The 24,966-nt window shown below is 39.0% G+C and overlaps 1 protein-coding gene across 4 annotated transcripts in view; it reads left to right on the top strand.

Moving 5' to 3' along the window:
• Window positions 1–24,966, top strand: part of arsh (arylsulfatase H) — an 80,836-nt gene that overhangs the window by 37,458 nt on the left and 18,412 nt on the right. For all 4 annotated transcript variants that reach the window (XM_077728618.1, XM_077728617.1, XM_077728614.1 and 1 more), the window contains 2 exons: window positions 8,025–8,111; window positions 24,751–24,864. The gene's annotated coding sequence lies outside the window, so the exon portion shown is untranslated. The remainder of the gene's footprint in view (window positions 1–8,024; window positions 8,112–24,750; window positions 24,865–24,966) is intronic.

A 24,966-nucleotide genomic window follows, 5' to 3' on the forward strand; every position in this document is an offset into this window, starting at 1 on the left:
CAGGGGTTGAATAATTTTGAACATAACTTTTTGGAACCATTACTCTGCTATCTGCCCTTGTATTTAGCAAATTCTTTAATCCACTGGGTGCCACTGGATGGAGGTATGAGTTAGTGTCATCGACAGTGACAGATGACCAATCCATATTAACTGTGGGATCCCAGCCTCTCCCATTCAAATCAGATCAGGCGTCTCTCACCGTCAATTTTAGCGTGAAAAACACATTTAACCGCTTTATTCAATGGCGCAATGCTGTCAATTTTCAAGGTCTTTCCTCTCTAAAAACAAGGACATCCTTCCTCAGGCTGTGTTTTTGGCGATTTAACTCCACTTTGAGTTTAAACACATTTCAGTGCCCTAGAACTACAAAGAAGAATCATTGTTTGGTATTTCTACCATTTCAATGACTACCTCTTTTCATTGTATGTGCCCTGAGAGCATTGATCTTGCCAATAGCACTCGATTTGCTAGTCATGACCATTTTATGATTGTTTGTTTTATGTGTTTTATCCCAGGCTTTTTATTCTATTTATGTTTGATCTTTATGTGACAGTTGTAGTTGTTTTTGAAAATACTCAGGAGTGGAAGTGAGTTGACAGGAAAAACTGGAATTAGAAAATCAATGCAGATAATTTCAGCAATTATAAATCTTATGTCATTTATGTTAATGTTAAATTCCCGTCAGTGAGTGTTGAGTTTCTTGGTGTTACAGTTGTAAAATTAGATTAGATTAGATAATTTTATTCGTCCTGAGATTTCATTGTCATGGTAGCAAGAGGTTGAGAATACAGACAGGAAAAGACAATGCCACCTTAGGTGGGAAAAAAAATAACATTTTAAACTGTATTTGGAAAACTATGGCAAAATAATTACCTAAATGTTCCAAAGGCAAAACAATGATATATTTGTAAAGCCATTGTTGACAATAGATGCTCAATTCAATTTGACTGGGAGGAATTGATTGATCGCTATGTACAAACCTGGGTTTTAAACTACTGGATCACTCATCCTCTAAATTAAGGTTTGTGTGTGTGCGGAAGATATACTATGATCTAAACACTACAGGGGAGAACAAAAATAGATTAATGTCGCTCAGCTGTTGTCTCCTGTGGGCACAGAAATGCCCCCTTCCCCCAACTCATGTTCCCTGTGGAGCCATTTTAACACAAGAGGGCTTTTTAGTCACGGCTGGTCAAATATTAAAGCAAAACTACAATCGAGCGATAACTAGTAGGACAAAACTGTGCTGTTATTTGTTTTGTTTTGTCGTGGGTATAAAAGGGGGAGGTTTGATCAGCTCTCGGGAAGGGGAACATCTGTGTACTTCTTTATACATGGGATGTGCCTTTACCAGATAATTACTACCGGATGAATCTGGTTTTATCATTATAAAATCCCACCGCAGCGATGATGTTTCTACATGTCAACTTAGCAATAGGCCATACTGCACTGCAGCTGTGTGATACTGTAGAATACATCCAACTTAATGTCATAGAAATTGTAAGTTTACAATTTGCAGTTTGGATTGTTTGAAAGAACCTGAGCCAACCCTGTTTAGCATCGATAACCGCTTGATAATACAGAAAAATACTCTCTTGAGCTCTCGTTGAAACCTGTTTAACACAGTTGAAAAACACCAGTTGTATACTATTTAACAACCTTTTTTCGAGGCTCTTTTTTTGTGATATCACATCTGTTCATATTCTGTCGCTAAAGCTGCGAGCAATAAAGACATTGGCGAGGTAGGTGATGATGATGCTATGTCATCTCTGGCTCTATTAAAATACATCAGAGCCATAAAACGTGACGATTGTGTCATCAATGACCACGCGTATGGGTTTTTCCATGTGGAAAAGCAGTTGGATCGTAGCAATGAAGAGACCCTCGCATTGTGTCAAGGTCATTTGGAAAACTAAAAACAACAAATAGAAGGAGCGGAAGACGAAGGTGGATGCCGATGGCTATCCTTAGAAAAAGCCAGACGCGGATTTACTCATGACCTCTAGGCTACAAACACTTGGATGCCTGCTAAAAACATACCAGAAAAATCTAGCAACTGTGCAGAACACCACCAAATTTCTTTGACAATTTGGTTTCATACAAGAATAATATGACTAGGCTTGTATTTTTCCTGAAATACAAAGCATTCACCTGCAGCTGCAATGTTCTGTATTTAAATCTATGTATGCTATTTGTTGTATTTGATGTTCGACTAAGAGTCAAGTACGTATACAAGCGCTGGTCAACTAACAGTCACAACATTCTCAATTTACAGCCTTAACGACATTTAAATCTCTTAAAATTTGACTTCTTCTTACCTAGCCTCAAAGCCTAATAATTGATTCGAGGCTTCAGACCAATGTGAGGGTCAAAAGTCACTGTTTCTATTGGACCAGATCCTCAATTTGGATGATTTTTGTGTATCCATGTCTATCAGGTTAGGTTAAAAAAATTAACTTCTAGTAATAAGATAATCAACAAGTAAACAGCTTTACTGCAAGAACAATACATTTATCTGTCAGCGAATGGTATCCCAATCAAATATTTCATCATCATTTTATCATATTTCAGATGTACCCAATCGTACTGAAGTGCACCAGATTGACTTGCACTGTATGCTTAGATGTTTTAGTCAAAATTGAAAGAGGATTTGTGGCTTTTTCGGGAACCTACCCATTGAAAAGAGATGAAAATTACTTGCGTTAAAACTATTGGCCTGTCCGCGTAATTGAATAAACATAACCTGACAGTGTACCACAGATGATCTAATCCACACAGACACTCTAAGAAAATAGTTGTCATCCCATTTGACAACTGTCTGACCAATAAAGCTGGCGTTGTTTTCCAGCCACAAAACTTTTGGCTTAGTTTCTGGACACTTTGAAGCCCTTGGCGTTTTTTTTTTTTATTCCCCCATTAAGTAAACTGGTTTTAGGTATAAGCACACTCTTTAAGTGGGAGAACATTCTCTTTATGGCTATCGGTTGCTGACACAAACTTTGATTCAACCAACATTTGGTAAAACGAGACAGCAATGGTGGTTTGACACCTGGATTTATTTCACCTCAAACCTTTGGAACTCATTTCACTGATTGGGCAGATTTCCAATCCATTTTGACTGGGAGGCTTGGTCAGAAAATCAATCCCCACCCCAATCACATCATAAATATAACCTGCCTATTTCTGCAAAAATCCACCCAATCTGCCAACACTTGGGCAGTCACTTCGTGTGCCTTTTTTATACAACAAATATGGCGGAGCACTTTTTTTTGTAACAGTGCCGACGGTAATTATTTTACGTGCGCCGTTGGTGAACGGGAGCCATCTGGACTCTGCGAGGATGGTGGAGTGGTTGTCGCTTAGGCTTTTGCAGACGATAGCAGTGATTAGCAGTACGAAACTGGCACCACAGAAACCCATTTATTGTCTACGTCGGTCGTGCCGTTCCATAAATGCGCTTTGTTGAGGTTTTTAAAGCCTTGCCAGCTTTTTGCTGAAATTTGTATATCCAGCTCTTCTCGATATAATAAAAGTGGCGACTTTACGGCTTGTTTTGTCTGCCGTGGTGTTGCGTTTTTACCCCAACCCCTTCTTATGCAGCAATGAAAAAAGAGCATTGCTTGCATAGAAATGAGTAGATAAATGCATTCAGCCATCATAGTGTGCAGTAATTGGCTAATCATACTTAGGAGTAATTTAGAGTGATCAACCAGCCTACCCTACATGTTTCGGGGATGTGAGAGGAAACCGGAGTACCTGGAGAAAACCCACGCAAACCCTAACATGCAAACTCCAAAGAGGAAGGTCTTGGGAATTATCAGTATTATCAAACTACAAAGTATTTGCAAAAGTTGTGTGTGTAAAACAGGGCTCGATTCCCACTGGTGGCAGACTGTGTGATTTAGGAATACTTTTCGGATGTTCTGATTTGCCCTGCGGATGAGCTTGGGATGAGGGTAAAAGGACACGCTCGTAGTTGTAATGAAGGGGGGGGGCCGCAGTCCAAAGACCCAGCCAGATTTATGAATAGGGGCAGGACGACCGACAGAAGGGGTCAAAGGCACAGAAGAAGTCAAAGTGCTCGATTGGGGGATGCGGTCTGGCAGTCATGGGTGGGAGGACCGGGGCGGGAGGCTTATGTCCTGTGGTCCTATAGATATGCATTAAGTGACAGGTTTTAAATCAACCCGCAATAATGGCACATTGAAAGTGACAAGAACAAAGCGTGATGTGTTTTTATTTTCCGTGCGAAAAGTCCTTTTTCAAAGCCTCCTGCAGGCAAAAACCCACACCGCCTTTGCTTCCCCTTCTTCATGACTATTTCAACGGCGACAACTCATTAGAAGTCTTACATATGATATCATTCTGCGATAGACACAAACAACATCAATAATTGAAGATTGCTCTCGCTCGGCTGTCGCTTCAATAAATCCGCTTTAATTCCACGCTATATTTTCAAGTGCGTATTGAAGATAGATGCTCGTGAATGTGGCGTTAACTTGTTTGCAGTCACTCAGCCTAAGCGTATGAGTCTCAGTAGTCGTGCAAATGAAAGATAAACCCCCCCAAGGCCCAAACAGTTCCTCCAGTGGCACTTGTTAACTTCATGAGTGGGTTTGAATGCCAAATTGTTTTTGAGGATTGGTAATGATGTCTCAGGTTTTTTGGTCACAGCTTTTACTGTTTTTTTTGGGGGGGGGACAATTGAGGACCGTAAATTCATGCGATATTGCACAATTAAGACGAACATAGTGATTGTTATTATTGCACCGAAACAATTTTTTAAAGCTCCCTACAACAATGCGTGGTATAAATCGAATCCGATACACAGCTCTTTTCTTTTAATACTTAATTACTGCATACTCACTTCACTGTAAAGGAATTGCTTTCATGGCTTGATCAGACAAGCTTAACTAATTGGAAAATAAAGCTAACATTAGTACCGATTTGCAATACCAAACATTAAAAACACTATAAATAATATCATTGCAAACGTACCATTGCTCTCTGCAAGGTAAGTGAAACATTTTTTTTAAGTTCATTACCCATAACTTATTATTACAAAAATGTAGCAGGAAATCAGAACGGGGAAGGTTTATTAATTTAAAAGATAATTGCCTGGGAATCTCTCTCAGTCCAAATGGATAGAAAATCTCACTCCGACAACGGCACTGAAACACGAGCATTTGCACCTGGTATTCCCAATTTAAATGACTTGGATGTCTATCGTTTGACCTGATTGGGTTGTCCCAGGGTACTCCGGTTTCCTGCCAAATTCCAAAAAACATGCATGGCTGATTGGACAACCTTAATTGCCCCTAGCTATGATTGGTTGTCTGCCCTGCAACCGACAGGCCAACAATCCCCGGTATCCCCCTTCTCTGGCTTGAAGTCACCTGGGATAGGCTCCAGCACCCTAGTGAGAATAAAGCGGTTGAGAAAATGAATGAATGAATGTTCCATTGTCGAATAGGACATCCTGTAAATGCTAATTGCTCAGCATTTCCCCACTTTAACTTAACACTCCGTTCATTGAATTCACAGCAGTTTCCTCATTAGAGACCCCAAATACCTCAGGGCCCTGTTTTTCCTGTATCCGCTGTGGCCCCTCTCCGTCGAGCGTGGCCAACGCTTTAACAGGTTTTATTGAACAGAGCTCCCTGGGTGAGGCGACACATTTCCCCCATTTGCTCTTTAATGTATGGGGAACACCCGGTCTAAACAAGCAGCTTGTCCTGATACTACCGCTACTTAGTGCGCCTCAGCACTTCTACACATAAAGACAATTTGCATTGAGTAAGCTGTTGCACTAACAGTTGGAACACTCGAAGACTTTCAAAGGAATTTACTGCTTGCAAATGCACGCCATACCAACTTATTAATTTAACAGGTTTTCCGATGATTTCAGAAAATGCCGACTACTTCCAATCGACCCAACAGTGTTATTTGTAGTACAATCCAATCTAATATTAGCAAAGTAATACAAATCTACCTTTTTTTATTGTGTTGGCCAGAATAGAATGGATAAATATGGATGCATATCTTCAATATGTTCCTAGACTTGTTGTTCATGCAGCGTAGTTTTATTAACTCATTGGCTGCCACTGATGATAATAAACGTTGAATCCATTTTGTCCAAGAGGGCTGTGGACAATCATTTGCCGCCTGCCTCTCCCAGTCAAAACGGATTGGACATCTAGTGTCCTCAATTGCCCTGAAACATAAAAACTCACTGCTGTATCGACTCTTATCGGCTGTTTGCAGCTTGTTATGAAGCCAATTTAGATTCACAAGGCATTCTTTGACTCTAGATGGTGGCTGGGATACACAAACCTTCTCCACACTAACTTCCATTAAAGTTCCTTTTCGCTTTTGTGATTCTAAATCCAGTCAAACAGCTGCGAAATGCCTGCAATACCTGATATCAGCACCACTTTCATTTGACAAGGGAATAGCCGGCTTTGGACTAATTAACCTGTCGTCGGTTCATTATACAAACAGTGTTGAGTATGCGCTCTCAAAATGATTTCATTTCTAAATAGTAGGTGCCCTATTTTTCCACCAAAAAATAGATGTATTGTTACTGTGTATATATACACTGCACTTAAAAGCTCAATTGTATTAGTAGAAATCTTTGTCTAAATCTAAAATACAGTAATTATTTAGACTATAAATTTGCTTTTGTTTCTTTGGCCCAATTACCAAACTTACTCTTTCAATGCCATTGACGATACCCTTATACTAACTTCCAAATCTATCTTCACTACAAAATATACTTTTTACATGTCCAGAACGATTTCTTAAACTCATAAACAGTTCACAGATAAAAAAAACTCCTCTATACACCAGCTGACATTGCCACTAAAATGAGCACCGACACCCCGCTCACGAATGCACACAGGCCTGCAGATGGACTCGCAGTGACATCCTTTGCCACCAGCAGATATGCACCAAGATGAGACACACACTCGCCACCCGCTCTCACAGCTGAGCATAACGTGTTATTATAAGTGCCGATCTCTTTGCATTTAGACCTTCTTACATAATAGCCAGCCTGACTTGGAAACATGACAGGCCCATTCTAATATATTTCGGAGTGTCACCCGGATGTATCCTACCTATTAGCCTCCTGAGTGAGTTTATTGTATAATTAATGCTTCACATGAGACTCACCTCCACGATCAGCTTGTCCTCATCAAGAGGCAAATAAGATGTCGGGCTGATTAGCAACTCAATTCACTGCAGGGCTCTGATTCATTCATATTCAGGGCCGCCACGATGACTCGACAACTAGTTGATTAATTAACTGTTTTGATAGTCGATTGATCGTCATCAGACATTCTTGACCTGAAAATGACAAAAATATTTTAAATGTGTAAAAAAAAAGGCAAAATAACTACTGGATAATCAAAGTACTCAACCTCTATTTTGATCATCGAGTCATCGTTTAGAGACCTAAAAAACTTTTTGGAGCCTCGTTATGCACATGTGAAATGATTTCTTATTTATTTACTACTTGATTCAAATACATACCATTTAGAAAAAATATCTACATACGTATTAATGAGTCCAAGAGTAATTATTATCCAATGTCTCTCCTATATTTTTGAAGAAGAATAAAAAATCAAAATGCCATAGAACAAATGTGGCTGCTTGCCTCGCCTGGCAAATTCATCCAGATGTTTAGCGGGGTAAAAGGGCTACAGATGGTTGTCATTCCCTTTTAAGGGCGACAGCAAATGGAAGACGGAGAAAGCTAGAGCGTCGTCGCTGTAGTCCCAACAGTGCTTCAGCTTCGTTCAATCTGCCTAAGGGGACGTTTATGGAAATGACAGCACGTCAACTTATCTTTACACTCATAGGCATACTGCAGAAAAAGTGCATTTGCATCGCTTGCTAGGAACAGATTTTTTTTCCACGTATCTAAACATTAATATTGTTGACATCTCCAGTGAAATTTGTCAGATTTTCTGTCTGAGACATTGTCTGTTGTTTGACCTGTCTTTTGGAAACTTGTGTTGCAGATACCTGGACTTAGTTGAATCCTCTTCATAAAAATATTGGCTGTTCTGGATCCATGCATCCACCGATGGATCGTCACTGACAAAAAGGTATTGTTGGCTTTTTTGAGTGTGCAGGATTACACAAAACGATGAAATTGTCATAGTAGTGCTTCTTTAGAATTGTGTTTCTTGTTGGGTTTTTCTCAATGCCTGCCATTGATGTGGTTGCAAGTTCAATCCTTTTTGACTAGGAGCGATGGCAGCGTTAGTTAGTTTGGCTGGGTATACGACTAATACACAATTGCAATTTATAATTGTATTTATTTTTCTCTCTGATAGCCTGTTTTCATAAATTTTTAAAAGCTTTAGTTATTTGAAAAAGTGTCATGTTTACAGAAGCCTTTTTACTTTGAACTGTTTGTTCTTTGAAAAACAAAAAAGGGCCTTCCCAAAGATATTAATTGCGTATTCTTTGAATGGCCTGACTTATACTCAGGTGCGATTTATAGTGTGAAAATCCGGTAATTAACTGGGGCTAAAACCATCTCTTCTTTGTTCCGCAAGATCCTTTTAAACTGAAATACCAACATTTATAGATTGCCATTATATGAATGACAAGGCTGTGTTTTTATCTTGGAATTCATCCATTTTCTTGACTTCTTATCTTCACTCGGTTCTGGTTGAGATGAAATATATATATGGAAATACATTTAGATTTCAATCACTTTTGTCTTTGTCTGTTTGGCTATCTTCAGACAGCAGTTTGAAGAGACTCCAATTGCATCTTTTTGCCATTATCTAGAGTGAGATTCTTTCAACATAGCCGGGCCACATGGAATCGGATCATTTTAAGTACGATGTTGGCCACTTTTTGTTTGTAGTTTTAAATCTGTGGAAGGTTCAAGTTTTCAAAATGTGACTGTGGACTGAACTGTCCAATGTCTTAAAATGTGAGTTAGTGCGATAATGAAATCAGATCCAATCTGAGTGGCTTAGATTGACTTCATCTTTTCGACTGGTAGCTGACCTGAATGCAGTTTGAAAACCAAGAGATTCATTCGATTGACATTGATGGGCTGAATAGAGTATGTTGACTTTAGTTTAAAGATTTTCTCGCCTTTTTATGTCATTGATTCACATGGGTTCTGATAGAATCTTTTTGTATGTGTTGCAGTGAGGTCTGCACAAATATTGTTTTCCTGTTTGCATTTTGAAGACATGCTGTTTAGAGACAGGTGTTCAAATGAAGAGTTCTGTTTATTTCTAAATTGTTACGCCTTGTCGTGACTTTACTGACAAGCTTAAAGTCAAAAATGAAAGATTCCATTCAGGTCACAGTTTGAATAATGAAATAATTATACCAGATCCAATGTATAATTGCATTAGGGACAGCTTGTAAACATTCCTTAACACTGAGGAATATGTGCTTTGTTTCTTCTTGCCAAAGATGGCAGCCGATCAAAACTCTTTCCTCTGTTTCTTGTTTACGCTTTAATCATATCAGTCATTTTCAATCAGCCTGATCGCTCGCTGGCTTTAAGCGCCACGTGTAGCGTATTAAGCTTACAAGACAGCTGTAAAATGTTGCCAATGAAATGAATTTAAATGGGAGCGACCACATTTGTAGAAGGTTCTATTTTAAATGCCAGGTTTCACATCTTATATCGCAACCACCTCATTGTAGCAAGAGACAAGTGTCTCCACCTGACTGTAAAGCAATGCGGAGTGCAGCTGAATTTTAAACAGTGAACAGGACTTTTGTTTTTCTGTTGATTCACAGCAGACTCTTTTGATCAGTGAAAAATCAGTCTGACTAGATACCTTTGTAATTTAAAGCAGACTTGCAGTTTACTTTGGAGGGGAAAAAACCCTGACCTAAACCCCATCAGCGAGCAGAAATGTGTAGAAATAGGAACAAATCTTTGAAGTACATCACAGGTGCCAAACTATAGATTTATATAATTAAATGATGATTTTTAAATTAAAATTCTCTGTAGTTCTCAGTGAAAGATCAGACAATTGAAGTCTCACTTTTTTCTTTTAAATTTATACAAAATAAGTTTTTTTTCTTTTTTGGTTTTAAAATTGTATATCAGCCGCTTAAAACAAAAAATAATTCTACATTTATAGTTTATTCTTTTTAATCTAAGAAATAGGTCATTCCTTCGACGAGGGAGTTAAAAAAAGTTTTAAAAAATTGTTGTAAGATGCTTGACAAAGAAAAATTCAAGTCACAAAAGACGAGAAAAGAGAAGAACAAGAAAAATAAAGTGAGGCTTAAGAGCAAATGTGGCGCTCCAGGCGAGGAAAGAAGCGTTACCTGGCTCCAGTCGCACAAAGTCCCGTTCCTAAACACGCTGCTAAAAGCCCAGTAAAATCCCTGCAACTACATTTGAGCTTATCAACACGTCGGTAACACAGGAAGCCTGCGTCATTAACACGCTTAAATATACTCGCAAGTCAGTAAAAGGACAAAAAGTTCTTGTGTGAGATGAGAACAGGCCAACAAATGAAGTTTACAAGGCAGTTCTGTTGCAGAGACGTTGAACATGAAACAAAAGATCCCCGTGAGAACGTGAAATGGTTTGAAGAGTGCAGTTAATTTGGCTGGTTTTAGGCTAACGATTCCACTCTGATGAGCAATTTCCTTTTATAATGAATATTTTATAATGAACTTTGCTCTACTCTGAAGCATGGGAGGAACAGCAAATGTGCCATTTTAAATCTAAATTTAAATATCATTTTGATTCATGGCAAATGCCTCCATTAAGGATTTAAAAAAATCGCTCACTATTCATTTCCACCCAAACAAATTAACAAATAGAAACAAGGACAAATTTAATATTTGATATTCAATTCGTTTTTTTTCTTCGTATGGAAATTCACAACCATTGACGATGCCAGCAAGCTGGTGATATGGCTGTATTTTGCATCCCACCAATTCCAAATAACCATTACGGATCTTAAAAATGAAAATGGCATCCATTTTCTCCACTTTGGCGGGATGTGCAAAAACAAGCAACTCATTGAAGCCCAACCACGTCTCATTTCCTTCTATTTGTTCTCCACTTCTCAAGTACGCTGGACTTCCTCCAGCTCGCCACACTTCTCGCACTTGACTGTAAAAGCCATTTTTCAATCATTTATCAGATCCACTCTTTGTGAATTTCTTTTTTTTTTCTTTCTGATGTGCCTTTCTAATTGACCCCATCCTACCTGACTGTCAGCCTACTCATTTAATCATATTACAAAGAGAGCACTGCATTGCCGCTTTGTAGTGGAAGTGGCGTGAAATGAATTTTCCACGCCGCAAATGTCCTGGAGGCTGTCTGGGACCTTTTGATCAGTGCCTGATTATCTCCCACCTCTCTGTAATCAGCTTTACCCTTCAAGCGGCATAATGATGATTTCACTTGTATGCATGCCACAATCATCCGCGCCAAATGTGTGGGTGTGTGTGTGTGTGTGTGTGTATGTCACAGTGTCACAGGCGTGATATAAGTGTGCGAGGGGATGCGGAGGCCGAGCTCTGTCATCTTTGACCAGCTGGGGTGGAGTACAGCATTCTGGCACAGTCGCGTGAAGCCACACGCCATATTGCGCTCTTTTTAACGTTTACAAGCAAAGCCACTCATAAACGGCATTCCTTTTTTTACCCCCAATTCATTCGTTTTCTGTACCGCTTAAGGGTCGCGGGTGGGGGCTGCTGGAGCCTATTCCAGCTGACTTTGGGTCACCCTGACAATGTGGCAATCGCAGGGCACAAGGAGACGGACAACCATTCACACACATACACATACACATATACATACACACAAACATTGACTGACTTGTATGAGTCTGTCTAGTAATTGGTATTCATTGGTTATCTTGAATGAATTTTTTCCCCTTATTTTTTTATGAGGTTTTCTATCACTGTTGGGTTTGTTATTTGCTGTGCCAAATCATCAAATGTCAGGCTTTGGCAAAGCCCGCCGTGATCCCGAGATTGTCAGATACTGGCATGTAGGAGTGAAAGTGCATTTGTAAAAAGCGAAAAGAAAGGACCTAGGACCAAGGACACAGGCAGAGACTGAGGGATAGAGAAAGTTGAAAGGATTAGAAACACTAAAATGAAGTTCGGTGTAATTCACTGCATGGATTAGCGCCATATTCGGCTGGATTTTATTATGTCGTGCACTTCAACCAATTGACAATAGTCAGGATTATCCCATAATCACCTCATCTAAGGTCTTGTTTCCATATTCATGGACTAGTATTTCTTGCTTTGGAGGGGTCCGAAGTATGTTTACTCTTGTGCAATAGAGTCTTTTGGGTAACAGACATCAGGAATCTGCTGATATAAATGCAGGAGCTATTATTGTATGTGGATAGTATATAGTATTCTGAAATAAATGCGCGCAAAAGTCTATTTACACTGACAGTCCTTGCAGTATCAAATCATCAATTTTCTGTTAGTGTGTCCGTTAGGCATTTAAATGATTTTTTTAGTCAACTGTTATCTATGGAATTGAATTTGTGATGGCATCATGCAGTTTTTTTTTTCCATGTTTGGTTTCACTTGGATAGATATTTTAATGAAAAAGAGGAAAAAAATGGAAGATGAATGATTCATACTAGCAAATAAGTGCTGCCAGGGCTCCCAACCCAGGTTGTTTAGATGTCTTTCATTTTAATACACAACTATAGAGTGGTCGCAATTAATGAACTACCTGATTCTTAAATTAATTTGATAGTGGATTAATCATTCAGAGACATTGTTGACCTCAAATCCTTATTTTGAAATAACCAATTCCCTTTTTATTACCCTAACCTTTTGAACTTCGATTAGGTATTCAGTTCCATAAATCTGTCTATAGGTTTGTGTTCAAGATAAGTCAAGAATGAATGAAGGCAGTTTACAGTCATGTTATGAGGACACTTTAGATGTGGAGGGACCCAAAGAAATTTCATAACTTGGAGTTTTTAGCGTTGGCCTAACAGGCATATTTCTAAGAGTGTGCGCGAGTTTGTGAGGGATGATACTAATCCTAGTGGAATGAAACATCTTTTATGTTTCCTTCTTCGGTTCTGTGCAGACTTCGGGAGCACATAATGCTCCATCAGGAGGAGGAAATAGAAGAGATGAAGCAAACTAGGGCAATAAAAGGTGACAAAGATGAAACGATTAAGAACAAAAGCGAGACCAGATTTAGCAGAGACTGCCGTCACTTCCCGGTACCTCATCTCTCTCTCTCTTTCTCTCTTTCTCTCTTTCTTTTCAATGTTCTCTCAGTAACATGTAGAAATGGCAAAATTAAATCATATGTAATACATAATGCACGAAAAGCCAAATTGCCATGTTTGACTACGAGAAAAGGCAGACGGTGGTTAACCGAAACAAGCAATGCAATCAAGTGAGAAGCACTAAGCAAAGCGACAAGTGTGGGTAATTTCTTCCTTCATTTTGGAACTATTTTTCCCCAAATGTCGCTTTTTAAGACTCCTCTACATTAATTTGGGTGTGACGGCCATTGCACGTGTATCAAGTTACTTGCGTCGACTTTACAGTCAGCCAAAATGACGAATATATTAAAACAGGCGACGACCATAAACACACATCGTATACGCTTTCACATTTATACATGTCGACACATGATGACATTCCTTAGGCGTACACGTAAAGACGCCATTAAAACATAGAAGACAGCTTGCAAGCTTGTAATGTTTCCTTGCTAAGGAAAACAACAAAAAAGACAGGACTTCCCACAGCTTCCCTCTGTGTCATGTGGTAGATCATTGCTAGTTAGGATTTGACCACAAACACTTAAATAAACAGACACAGGCCTTTGCGGTCAGCGTGCAGGAATCACAGGAAAGAGGAAAATGGTAATATCTCATCAGGCGAAATCATTATCTTGTCGTTTAAGTGAAAAATCTTCGCCACCGAGCTTAATTGAAAACAGAAAAAAAAGCGCTAAATGAGACCATGAGAGCAGACCGTAAATATGACTGCATTTGGCAAAGCTGTCCATTTGAATCATTTAATCAACATGTTCTCATTAGCGAAGAATCATGTTTCCTCTGTTCCAAATGGAAACCGCCTTTATGTCACGAAACAGGAAATGTCCAATAGTCTTCGCTGATCTCTTTTTCTTAATATTGTTGTAAGTTTAATTCCATGTCCCTACGAGGGATGTCCCGATTACAAATTTTTGCATGCGAGTTGAGTCCTATTCCCCCCAAATAACTTTTCTAAGTTTAGATGGTATATGCGTTTTTTTTCCTCTTCCTTGTTTATTGTTTGGCTGGTGCGACTTATAATCCGAAAAATACGATATATTATAGTACTGTACATACATTGTTTTGCAATACACCTCCATATTATTTATCGCCCCTTCACTTCTGTTGGTAGTGAATGATTTAAAAGTACATTTTCCCTTATTTGGATTTTTAAATGAAAAAATGTCACCAAAAATGCAAAATGGATCAAAAGGGACTTTTTAATATTTATTGCTATTGTTTTTTTCTCAAATCTTTTACTTCGATCCCCCCAAATTCCCAGAAAAGGTGTTTGTTTTCCTTTTGTTGACACTCCCATTTTGCCCTCACGCAAATCGTCACATCGCACCGAACCGACATTAACCGTGTTTTTTTCCCAGTTCCGGGATTTGCGGCCCAAAACACATTAATTAAAGCCCACGCATTAATCTCGCGCAGATTTGGCTCTGGGTTTTATGAGCTCATCAAAGCGTTCCGTCCACTGAGTCACCGTCTCCTGCCCCCCTTTGATAAAGAGCACACTTCCCTCCAATCTGTTCTCAAAGAATGACCTTTGAGGAGGCAACGGAAAAGGCCCCGTAGCGAAAAGTGTGTTTATATCCTACGACGGGCTCCCGTCAGCTCTGACAAACAAGCCGTAGATTCACAACGATACAGTCCGAGCTGTCGTTTTGACGCTGATCCGTATCGATGCTGCTCCGTCTCCCGTTGGAAATGAGGCCAATTTGTCATCGGCATAGAAGCTTTATTAACAGCGCTGGCAATCTTTGATTAGAATCCATCGTGATAGATAATTAACTCATTGGCTGCCAAAGGACAAACGTCAAATCTTTTTCCGTTAGCAGCCAAAATGATTTGGATGATTATCGCCATCAATGGTTATTGACTACCGTATTTTCCGGACTATAAGTCGTTCTTTTTCTTTGTGGCCGGGGGTGCGATGCTTCATTATATTATTTCACTGAGCCGCAAGAGACGCCAGGGTTTTTTTATTATAGGCTGTGAGTTGTGTGAATAAATTCACACATTATCATATCGTTACGTTTTTTTTTTTTTGCTGAACCGCAAGAGGGCGTTCTAGGCATGTGCTCATAATTTTAACATTGGATGGTGGACTTTTGGTTTAGGGGTCGCAACAGGACATTCATAGAATTGCTTACATTTTTAAAAACAACTGAGAATGGCTTACTATAATAATAATAAATATATTAATCTACCCTTTTTTGTAAAACCATATTTAACTTTATCCTCACGAAAAGAGGTTCATACAGTAAACATTCTCTTTTTTATTTAATATTTGGAAAATATTTCGATTAAAATAACACAGGAGAGAACATTTTAAATATTCGTTCCATTTCTAATTTATTTCGGGGTGGAGAAATGTATCTTTTATATTACTATATTTTTAAATCCATCTCTGCCAGTGGCAGCAAATCCGTTTAAGATTGTTTTACTTTTCATTTGCAAGATATAAATGCGCATGACCAGTCAAAAATGGACAAATCCTAAAGTAAAGCATTCGTGAAGTTAAACCCTTGGGTGAGTAAACAAAAACATAAATTTCCACATGGACATGGTGAAAGTAATAGAACGTGTGGATTTGCAGCCGCGGAAAAGATTCCAGCTGCTGTCCAGCTGTACATCATCAATTCCAAACACACACACACACACACATACACGTAGGAGAGTGGCAAAATCATTTAAGATGTGTTGCTAGGGCGACCGTCAAGGAACTGATGTGGAACCCTCTGGTTTTTGGGCACAATTATGTAATCGCTCTTAGTCAAAAGGGCTCGCATCTGCCAGGCTGGATGGATCAGATGATTGCGCCTGCACTTGTGTTCAGACCTGGCAACCGTATGATCACCGCTTGATTGGATTTTCCTACGGAACAAATTCACGTCGTGTCATCAAGTCGAACCACAGACATTTAGGCCATATAGGAACTTTTTTTTTTTTAGTACCATTGACCCAAGATAGAGGTCCAATGAGTTCTGCTTCTCATTCTGCTGTGACTTTAAATAGCTTTATCAATAGTAAAGGTCCAATACGTTCATTGATAGTCCGGTTATTATTTGTTAAAAAAAAACATATATATAGTGAGGCTTTTATTCTTAAGAAATAAAGACTATGTAGAGTAAAGCTTTTATTTGTTCAAAGAATTGAACGTATATAGTGAAGCTTTATTTTCATTTTGTGCTAAGGGTTTTATTTGTCAAGAATATCAATATACAAAGACTTTTTTCCTTCCAAAAAAAGACTATGTACATACAGTAAGGTTATTTTTAAATAAAATAAAAAAGTAGACCATGCATAGTAAAGATTTTATTTGTTTATCAAGTAAAAATAAATTTAAAAAATACCTATATACATAGTTCCTTTAAAAAGCACCATCCAGCTTTTTTTATTGCTTAATGTTTACTACATCCTTTTCCAATATAGTTTTAATACAATAACACACCAGTCTTTCTATGTCTGCCAATATAGTTGCAGTGAAGCCAATTGCAAACACTCACTTTTCCTCTAATTCAAGGAAAAGACGCGCAAGAAGAAAAATTAAACCAAATAAATGTCCAAGTCCTTCAAACAAGGTCATGCTTTGTTACTCTCCAAAAGCACAAATGCTTTACAGAAGGAAACAAGGATTGTAATTGAGTTAAATACCGAAAAAGACTGACATCTAAGGATGAGCATAACTAACAGGTATTAATCATCCCCTTTGGGTCCTGAGTTGCAATAATTACTGTCAGATGGCAACACTTTTTTTGTTTGCAGCATCCAGGGAATGCATGAATATGATCCAACTAAAATATAAATGCACATATGTTAACACTCACTCATACATGCTAATCTTCTTCACAAACGCTACTTTATTATGTTTACAGTGTCCCTGGTATGGTTTGAGCGTACACAAATAGATGCCATAAAGTACCACCAGCAACTTTATATTCCTTCTTTTTCCGTTTTCCGAAAGGAATTATGTTGTAGTAACAATTTTTTTTCTGGACGGGCTTTTTCAGAATGACGCGTGTGTCGTCGATCCAAAGATATACTTCTCTTTTGGAGGGAGGGGGCTTGAGAATGAGGTCAAAGCACTTTGAAAACGAGGCCTGCCAGATTGAATTGGGGGCCAATTTTTGGTCAAATCCTGCAGGAACGAGAAAAACTGGACAATGTGCTTCCACTCTGCTGAAAAGACATTGTTTGATAAATGTAGAACACGCTGCTGTTCCTTCCCTGGCCTGTACTATTATTCTCACTAGTATTACAATTCATGCTTAGATTTACAGTGAAGTCACGTTGGCACTTTTGACCCACTGAAAATAGAGTATGTACGTATGCATGTATGTACGTACTTTACTGGGCCTAATTCCCAATTGTTAAACGCCATTTGTGTTAACGACGTCGACCCCAATTTGGCCTCCAAGAGGCATTGACGTCATCTTTGCATATTTGGAATTGCCTTCTTATTCAAGTACCTGTTCTTACTAACCTTTCTTTCGCTTCCTTCCCTTCCTTCTTTCCTTCTTTCCTCCTTTCTTCCTTCCTTCCTTCCTTCCTTCCTTCCTTCCTTCCTTCCTTCCTTCCTTCCTTCCTTCCTTCCTTCCTTCCTTTCTTCCTTCCTTGTGTTCATTCATTCATTCATTTTTTTCTTTTGTTTTCTTTCTTTCTTTCCATTACTTCTTTCACTCTTTCTTTTTTTTTTCTTTCCTTCCTTCCTTGTCGTCCTCCTCTCCGCAAGCAAGCTCGTCTCTATAGTCCCGACTGCGAATGGCCACCTCCTGGTTTTTTAAATGAGTTGTAGCAAGCATACAATATATAAATAATTCAGTATTTAAATCTATTCATGAGCTGTTGCTGCGCTTTAGTACAATACTTTTGTCTTCCTGTCAAAGCCCACGACCGTCACCACCCGCCGTCTAGCCGGCCGAGACTCGCTTTGCCCAGCCTGGTCTGGTTCTCCATCGTCTTGTTTCTTATCACTCGTGGGTCGCCCCCAAACGTCCACAGTATGACCTCCAGATTCGACGCATCATGCGTTGACGTCACTCACGTGAGCCATTTTTTTTTTAAATTGAAGTAAGATAAAGGATTTTGGAACAAGGAAGCCATAGCAAAAACTGAAATAAGTGTCATGTGAGGGATTTTTTTTCTTCGTAGGATTAAGAAATAGTGACGCTTGGTATCATTGAGGAAATTTTTGGTCGACATCCCCTACGAGATGTCAAACTCACCACGAGCTTTCACAGAACGCCAATCACAACAAAAAGCATAAATTTGAATCCTTAATATTCCAATTGGATCCAGTCAGCTGGCAGAGAATGGAATGAATTAAAATGGCTTGAAAAGGACATTCTTGACACTTTCAAGAACAAATTGTCATGCAAACTTAGTAAAGTAGAATGCCAGATTAAAAAGGATAATGTTGAAAAACAAAACAAAAATAATGCCACTTTAAGTGGAAATGCAAAAAACAGAGCAATTGCACAGAAACCTTTCCTTTTGCCATTTTTTTTTTTTATTGGTAGGCAGTATACATGCGGCTGAGTCATATTGCCCATTATGTCAGTGAAAAAAAGTAGTCAGACAGAATTATGAGTTTGTTGTAATGACCTAATTTAGAGTAGTCACAGCTCAGTATGAAATGTCAAATGCATGCATGCATCCATCCATTTTTTTGGGGGGCTTTTATTGAGTCACTTTCATCAAATTGACATTTCTCTGAGGATAGACTCACCAAATACTTTAGTTTAGATGGTTAAATTGGGAATTCATGAACAGTTAACTCACAGGAAGGCTGGCAATTCTTTTGTCAATAACTAGTCTTTTTTTATTTTTACAATGAGTTAACATCCAAAAACTTTTTTCCGGGATTTATTTTAATTCCAGTCCTTGCTTAAGGGTAAAAAAAATAGATTACAATCAATTGAATCAAATGTTAAATGGCCTAAAGTAAGGATTATATTTGTTTTGGTAGGTTCCATCATCTTTTATCTTCTCCCCAAAAGTAATTTTCAATGAATATGACCAAAAGCATTGCATCCACAGAGCATAGTGCCCGATTAAAACGCATCACTGAAGATGAAACCCACACCGAACAAAATTGGGAGTAGTTAGGTCAGCAAAAAAAACAAAAAAAACAACCAAAAAAATCCTCTGGCACTCGCTTGTGTTCCTTCCAAGCCGGTGGGCATGAAGCAGAAAGACAAAAGCAGAGAAAAATGCAAAATCACTCAGAAACATAGCCAAATGCCACGAGTGCATGACGCTTCGTGGTTGAAATAAGACGTACGTTTATCTGACCCGTGACTTGCTTGAATGAATGCTTACACGCGAATGTGCTCTCTAAAAGTAAAAATAGAGCTTGGTTAGTTAGAATTCATTTCTTGCCAGTATGTCTATAGTATAAGAGTTTAAATACATTAATTCTATATTATCCTCGTAGAAAAGTATTCAGGGTCCAAACATCTACTGTGTTCATTTTATATCTATTTATTTATTTTTACTTATTTTGTATTATATATGCAGTACTGTATTGTATTGTGGCGGGGCCAAGCATCCTAACATCAAAAGAGAGAAAAATATGGCTTTAACCTTTTGCACAGGAGGCCATATGACCCCAATATAGATATTCTTTCCCCAGCTGCACGTATATTGTACACAATATTGAAGCTAAAACAAAAGTATTTTTAAGTCAAGTTTATCGAAATCATTTGTTGAGCAGAGTTAAGTTATTTATTGATGTTTAAAGGTTCGATTTCCACTTGAATAATTATGTAGAATAGATGTTTCTTCAAATATTTATAATATTTATAATAAAATATAAGAATTTTCCAGAATACGGGATTAAATAAAGTTCTAATGTAATTTAATTTAACCTGTTTTTCTATTATATATCTTTACACCTTTTTGCCCTTTTAAACTTTGACAAAGGAAAAATGATATGGGCCATTTTTTTCCCAAAACGCATTCAAAGCTAACAGAATGCACCAAATTAAATAAAAAATCAATTTGGCCAACTCGAACGAGGGAATTTATACAATATGAACTTTCAAGTGCCTCACTTAAATCAATTTATTCCACATATTCATTGTAAAGGCTAAGGCTTAACATTATATTGAGTTTAACTGGAGGCTTTTTGTGCTCTTATGCAGACCATGTCGCTAAATGTATGCAGATAAATGCAACCGCGGGCCTGCTCGCACAAGTACCACCATCGTGTGGCATACCCAAACAATTTTAACACTTTGTTATGCATTATTCATCAAAGGATGGCCCCTATATGAGACATGAGTCTATATACTGTAACATGGTGTCAGGTTTCTTTTAATGATGAATTCAACTTTTTCAACTTTTTTCCAGTCTTGCTTGGCAGGGTGTTTTTGTCAAATTGTGTTAATGTTGAACTTTGGAAAACTGACCTTTGGCTTGTTTTTGAGAAGGTATTTGTTTTGGTTTTGTATCTTTACATTTGTCATTCAGGTAGTATTCAATTATTCCCATTGTGATTCTGACTTCTAGTTTCAATGCACACTTAATTTGTCTGGGTTGCTTAAGTCCTGGAATTAAAAGCAGAACGAGGTCGAGGGAGCAAAAAAAAAAAGATATGACAGAAGATGTGACAGCACACGTTGAAGCCGTTAACATCTGTTTCCATTTAAGTGGCTTAGTGTCAATTCTAACCTCCCTGATAGCAATATCATTGTATTAGCTCATCCATCCTCCATTCAGGCTTAATTGATAACATTTGTGACGACGCTAACAATCGAAAATGAGCTTGTGTGGGCTCGATGGTGGCTACTGAGTCGGCTCACGTGATTTTTTTTTCCCCCTGAGAAAAGCCAGCTTGAAAACAACCTTTTTTTATCCCATGCCCAATGACAATGCTGCTTAATCATCTTAATAGAAGCACAGCGAGACGTGTGGCAGTTCTCTAACTGTGGGTTCTCCAACCCATGTGACATCATTGCTCCAGAGACACACCTGGACCTATTTTATGTAACGCAGTAGTTGGAGCCAAAAACATAGAAATGCAGATGTGCGGGTCTGCAAACTAGGGCAAGTGGCGTCTCGGTGGATCGCAATCTTGTATCTGTCAAGTGAGTCAGCGTAAAGCGAGTGTACCGGCTGGCTAGCCAGATAAGTGCTTCTGTTTGTTTCATCTTTGCACCTTCATGGCCTGACTCCACTCAGCTATTTGTAGCTTAATAGAGAGTGCTGATCTTGGATGTGCACTTGAATCTGTTTTCTTTCTTTCTTTATGCCACTACAGTAATACTTCGTTTATCGCTGTAGATAACTTCCAAGATCTTCCGCAATAGGTGAATAGGGACAGTGTTTTTATGGTGTCCATTTACTATCATTTGGACTTTTAAAGCCCTTTTTGTACACATTTTTAACTCACCCATGACAATACTTTTGCATACTTTCTGCAGTCTTGTACTGTTAAAAAAATCACATTTGCTATTTAACAAAATTAAGATCTTGCTGTATTTTGTTGCTATGATATTCGTATCCAAGGCAATTTCTTATTTCAGAAGTCGGCTATTGATGTGGTCAATGCAGCTTCCATACAGACCATAGTCTTTATATGCGATTATTTATTTATGTTTTCCTGATTTTAGAATGACTTTCATTTAGCATCTTAAGTATTGATTATTTTTATGTTGATTTATTAGATTAGATTAACTTTATTTCATTCCGTAATTGGGAAATGTCTTGTTTGCAGTAGCAAGACAGACACACAAGACATTGTAGACCTAGGTAAAAAACTGTAAGAGCTCAGAAAATGAATTCTGTAGGCAGCATGTCTATTTTCATCAATGGCAAACAATGAACTAAAACTGAGCATGGCGATCACTTAACGACCTTTTTAGAAAACCTGAAAAAAATCAATAAACCAGGAGGGACTGAAATGAAAGGTTCAGATTAATTCGCTTCACCCAATAGGTCCTCCTCATTCTAATATAGCGAGCATAATTTAAAATATCTAAATAAGAGCCACCGGGGATGCAGGAATGTGCTGAATTCTTAAATAAACAGCCAAAAGCTGAATAAATGCAGCGTGGTGGCGCGACTAGGACTCAAAGGGTGACGGATTAACACCTGCTTGACTGCTTTCAAGGCTATTTGGGGACACGGGGCTGTAAATGAGCAGAGTGAGAACCTGGGCAAGTCATTGGAATGACTCGGATGTAAATACAGGCAGGCTGGAGGCTGTGACACGATCTGATTGTATCTTCACACAATCACAGCCTGTTCACACCCAAGTAATCGGCTCACACACACACACTTGCCACTGATTCTATGGGTAAGTGTGTGTGTGTGTGTGTGTGGGTGTGTCGGGACCACCACCATATTGCCTGGAATCCCCTAACATTTTATTTGGAATAAGTCTGAAAATTTGCAAAAAAATAAATCAACTTACTATTGAGGGAAACATTCGAGAATCCAAAGGGAAGCCTTATAATATTAAGGGGCTCTTTAAGGCCTCATAAAATGGATTGTTTTTCAAAAAGCAATTATTAGTATTTGAATCCAATATTTGGTCCAAGAAAAAATGCTATTAAGAACCTTTCCAAGGCAACAGTCTTCAAAAAGCGAGATTTAAAAGGGGGGGAGTTCTTTACGCATGCTAATTTACACTATGGATGGGTCATTATTTTGGGAAAACGTGTTTAATTGATCAGATTGATATGTTTCTGGATTAGCACTAACCTTAGCAAAATTATTAAGGACGATGCAGACTTCAACGTGCAGTGGTGCATGATCTAGTGTAGGGTTTATGTTCTAAAAATAAACAGACAATTTTAATATGACACTATTCCACAACGTGGGGCCTTAGCATATGAGCAACTGTTTTTTCCTCCTTTCACCATTTTCTTTTCCCCTTTACAGTTTAGAAATCGGGACTTGTCTTCCCCTCTATCTGCTTTTATATAATATAAAATATTTTTCCCTAATACACACTGTCTGTACCTACCACATGAACACAAAGGAATTGTTGTTTTTTCCTTATCCATCCTCTTGGTTTCCCTTTTCCATCTAATTAAGTCTTGCCACTTTCTTGTTTCTTTAGCAGGTTGTGACCAAGATGACCATTTTTCAATGGTGGGACCAATCAGTTTGCATATCCATCCGATTATTTGACAGAAATCGCTAGCAAAATGAATTGGACATCTATCGCTACCAATGGCACGCAACCGTTCCAAGCTCAAGCGAACCCAATAGATTGTTTACACACCAAGAAGCTATTAAAAGTCCAACAGACAAGCTGCCTACCAATGAGTCAGAGGCAAAGCTCCTACACGACATCAGATCAGGATCGTCTATAAAATGTACATTTGCATGAACTCCCCGCCTGGAGCCATCCCGCCCGCCCCTTTCGGATTATTAGAAACAATGCTGACCTCAGCTGGGCCAGAAGAGTTACTGCTGTTGTTTAATGACTGGCCTCGGCACCGACACCCCCGAGGAGATCTGCCTCCATTTGTTAGTTGTCTAAATGAACAGGTGGACGACAGTAGAGACAAAAGAAAGAAGGCAAGAAGGCATTGCCGCACACAGGCTAACTAATGAGGCAGATGCTTTGCTTCTGCCGAGACCCACGCGAACCAGAAAGGCAACCCGGCGTAACCCCTCGCGGAGGAACGAGACGTGAAGGCTGGGGAAAGAACGGCTGGGAATGTAATGAGATTGTGGGGTTTGGTGGGGAGGGGGGCAGTGGTGGGAGGAGCACGAGTGGCGGAGAGAAAATAAGGAAAGGTCGACACAGAGGGCAGGGGGACGACGACGATGGCGGCCCCATCTGAGAATGGCCCACTGATGAGAATGGCGGCGTGAAGAGCGGCTCAAGGTTGTCAGATAAGACCGCCGATGGGAAGAAAGATGGAGCGCCACGGAAAGGGAGGAGAGAGCAGCACGGGGAAGGTTTCAAGCACTCTCAACAGAGAGAAGAAAAAAAAGGAAAGAGAGTGTGATTAAGTAGAAGCAAGCGGGCGTCCAATAAACAAGCGGGCCGCCTTCCATTCCTTAATGAGTTTCCTCCTTTTTTCGGCCTCTCTTCCTCACATTTATTTACTGGCTTTAACGTGATCTCATTTGCGCCCATGTTCATTCATCTGGCATTGTGGCTTTCCTCGCTTCCCTTTTCAGTATTTTCTGCCTTAATTCATTTTTGTTGTTGTTTTTGCCGTGGCTTTTCAGATCCCACCTCTTTTGTTTTCGTCTCTCTTGAGCCCCCCTGGCGAGTCGGAAGCAGGAAAGGACACTGTGTCACACTTTATGTAGAACACTAGCTAACGTGGTTCGTTTTCACGCATCCGGAAGGCGCGTTTTTGCCGTTTGGTATTCGTTGTGAAGCAAAGCAAAGTGAACCATCATCGTGCGCCATCAAATGACATTTAACAATAGTACTATACTTTTTGATTTGTGAAAAAATGACTGGACGTTAAAATAAAACTGGGAAATCTTGTTTTTATTTCAGTGCCAACGACGCCCAAAATCCCTCTTGAATGAGCGTCGGTTCATCAGAAATAACGAAGACGAAGACAATTAATAGGAAGTGGACAGAAAATGACGGAGCGCAAAGAATCTCCAGGTAATTGCATCTTGTATTCTTCATTATTGTGTTAAGTTGAGTTAAGGTAAGCGCTGGATGTTATAAATGATCCACTTCCATTGACGGCAATGGTTGTGCAAT

Source organism: Stigmatopora nigra, chromosome 11 (genome assembly GCF_051989575.1).
Source record: "Stigmatopora nigra isolate UIUO_SnigA chromosome 11, RoL_Snig_1.1, whole genome shotgun sequence".
In the NCBI taxonomy this organism is placed as follows: Eukaryota; Metazoa; Chordata; class Actinopteri; order Syngnathiformes; family Syngnathidae; genus Stigmatopora; species Stigmatopora nigra.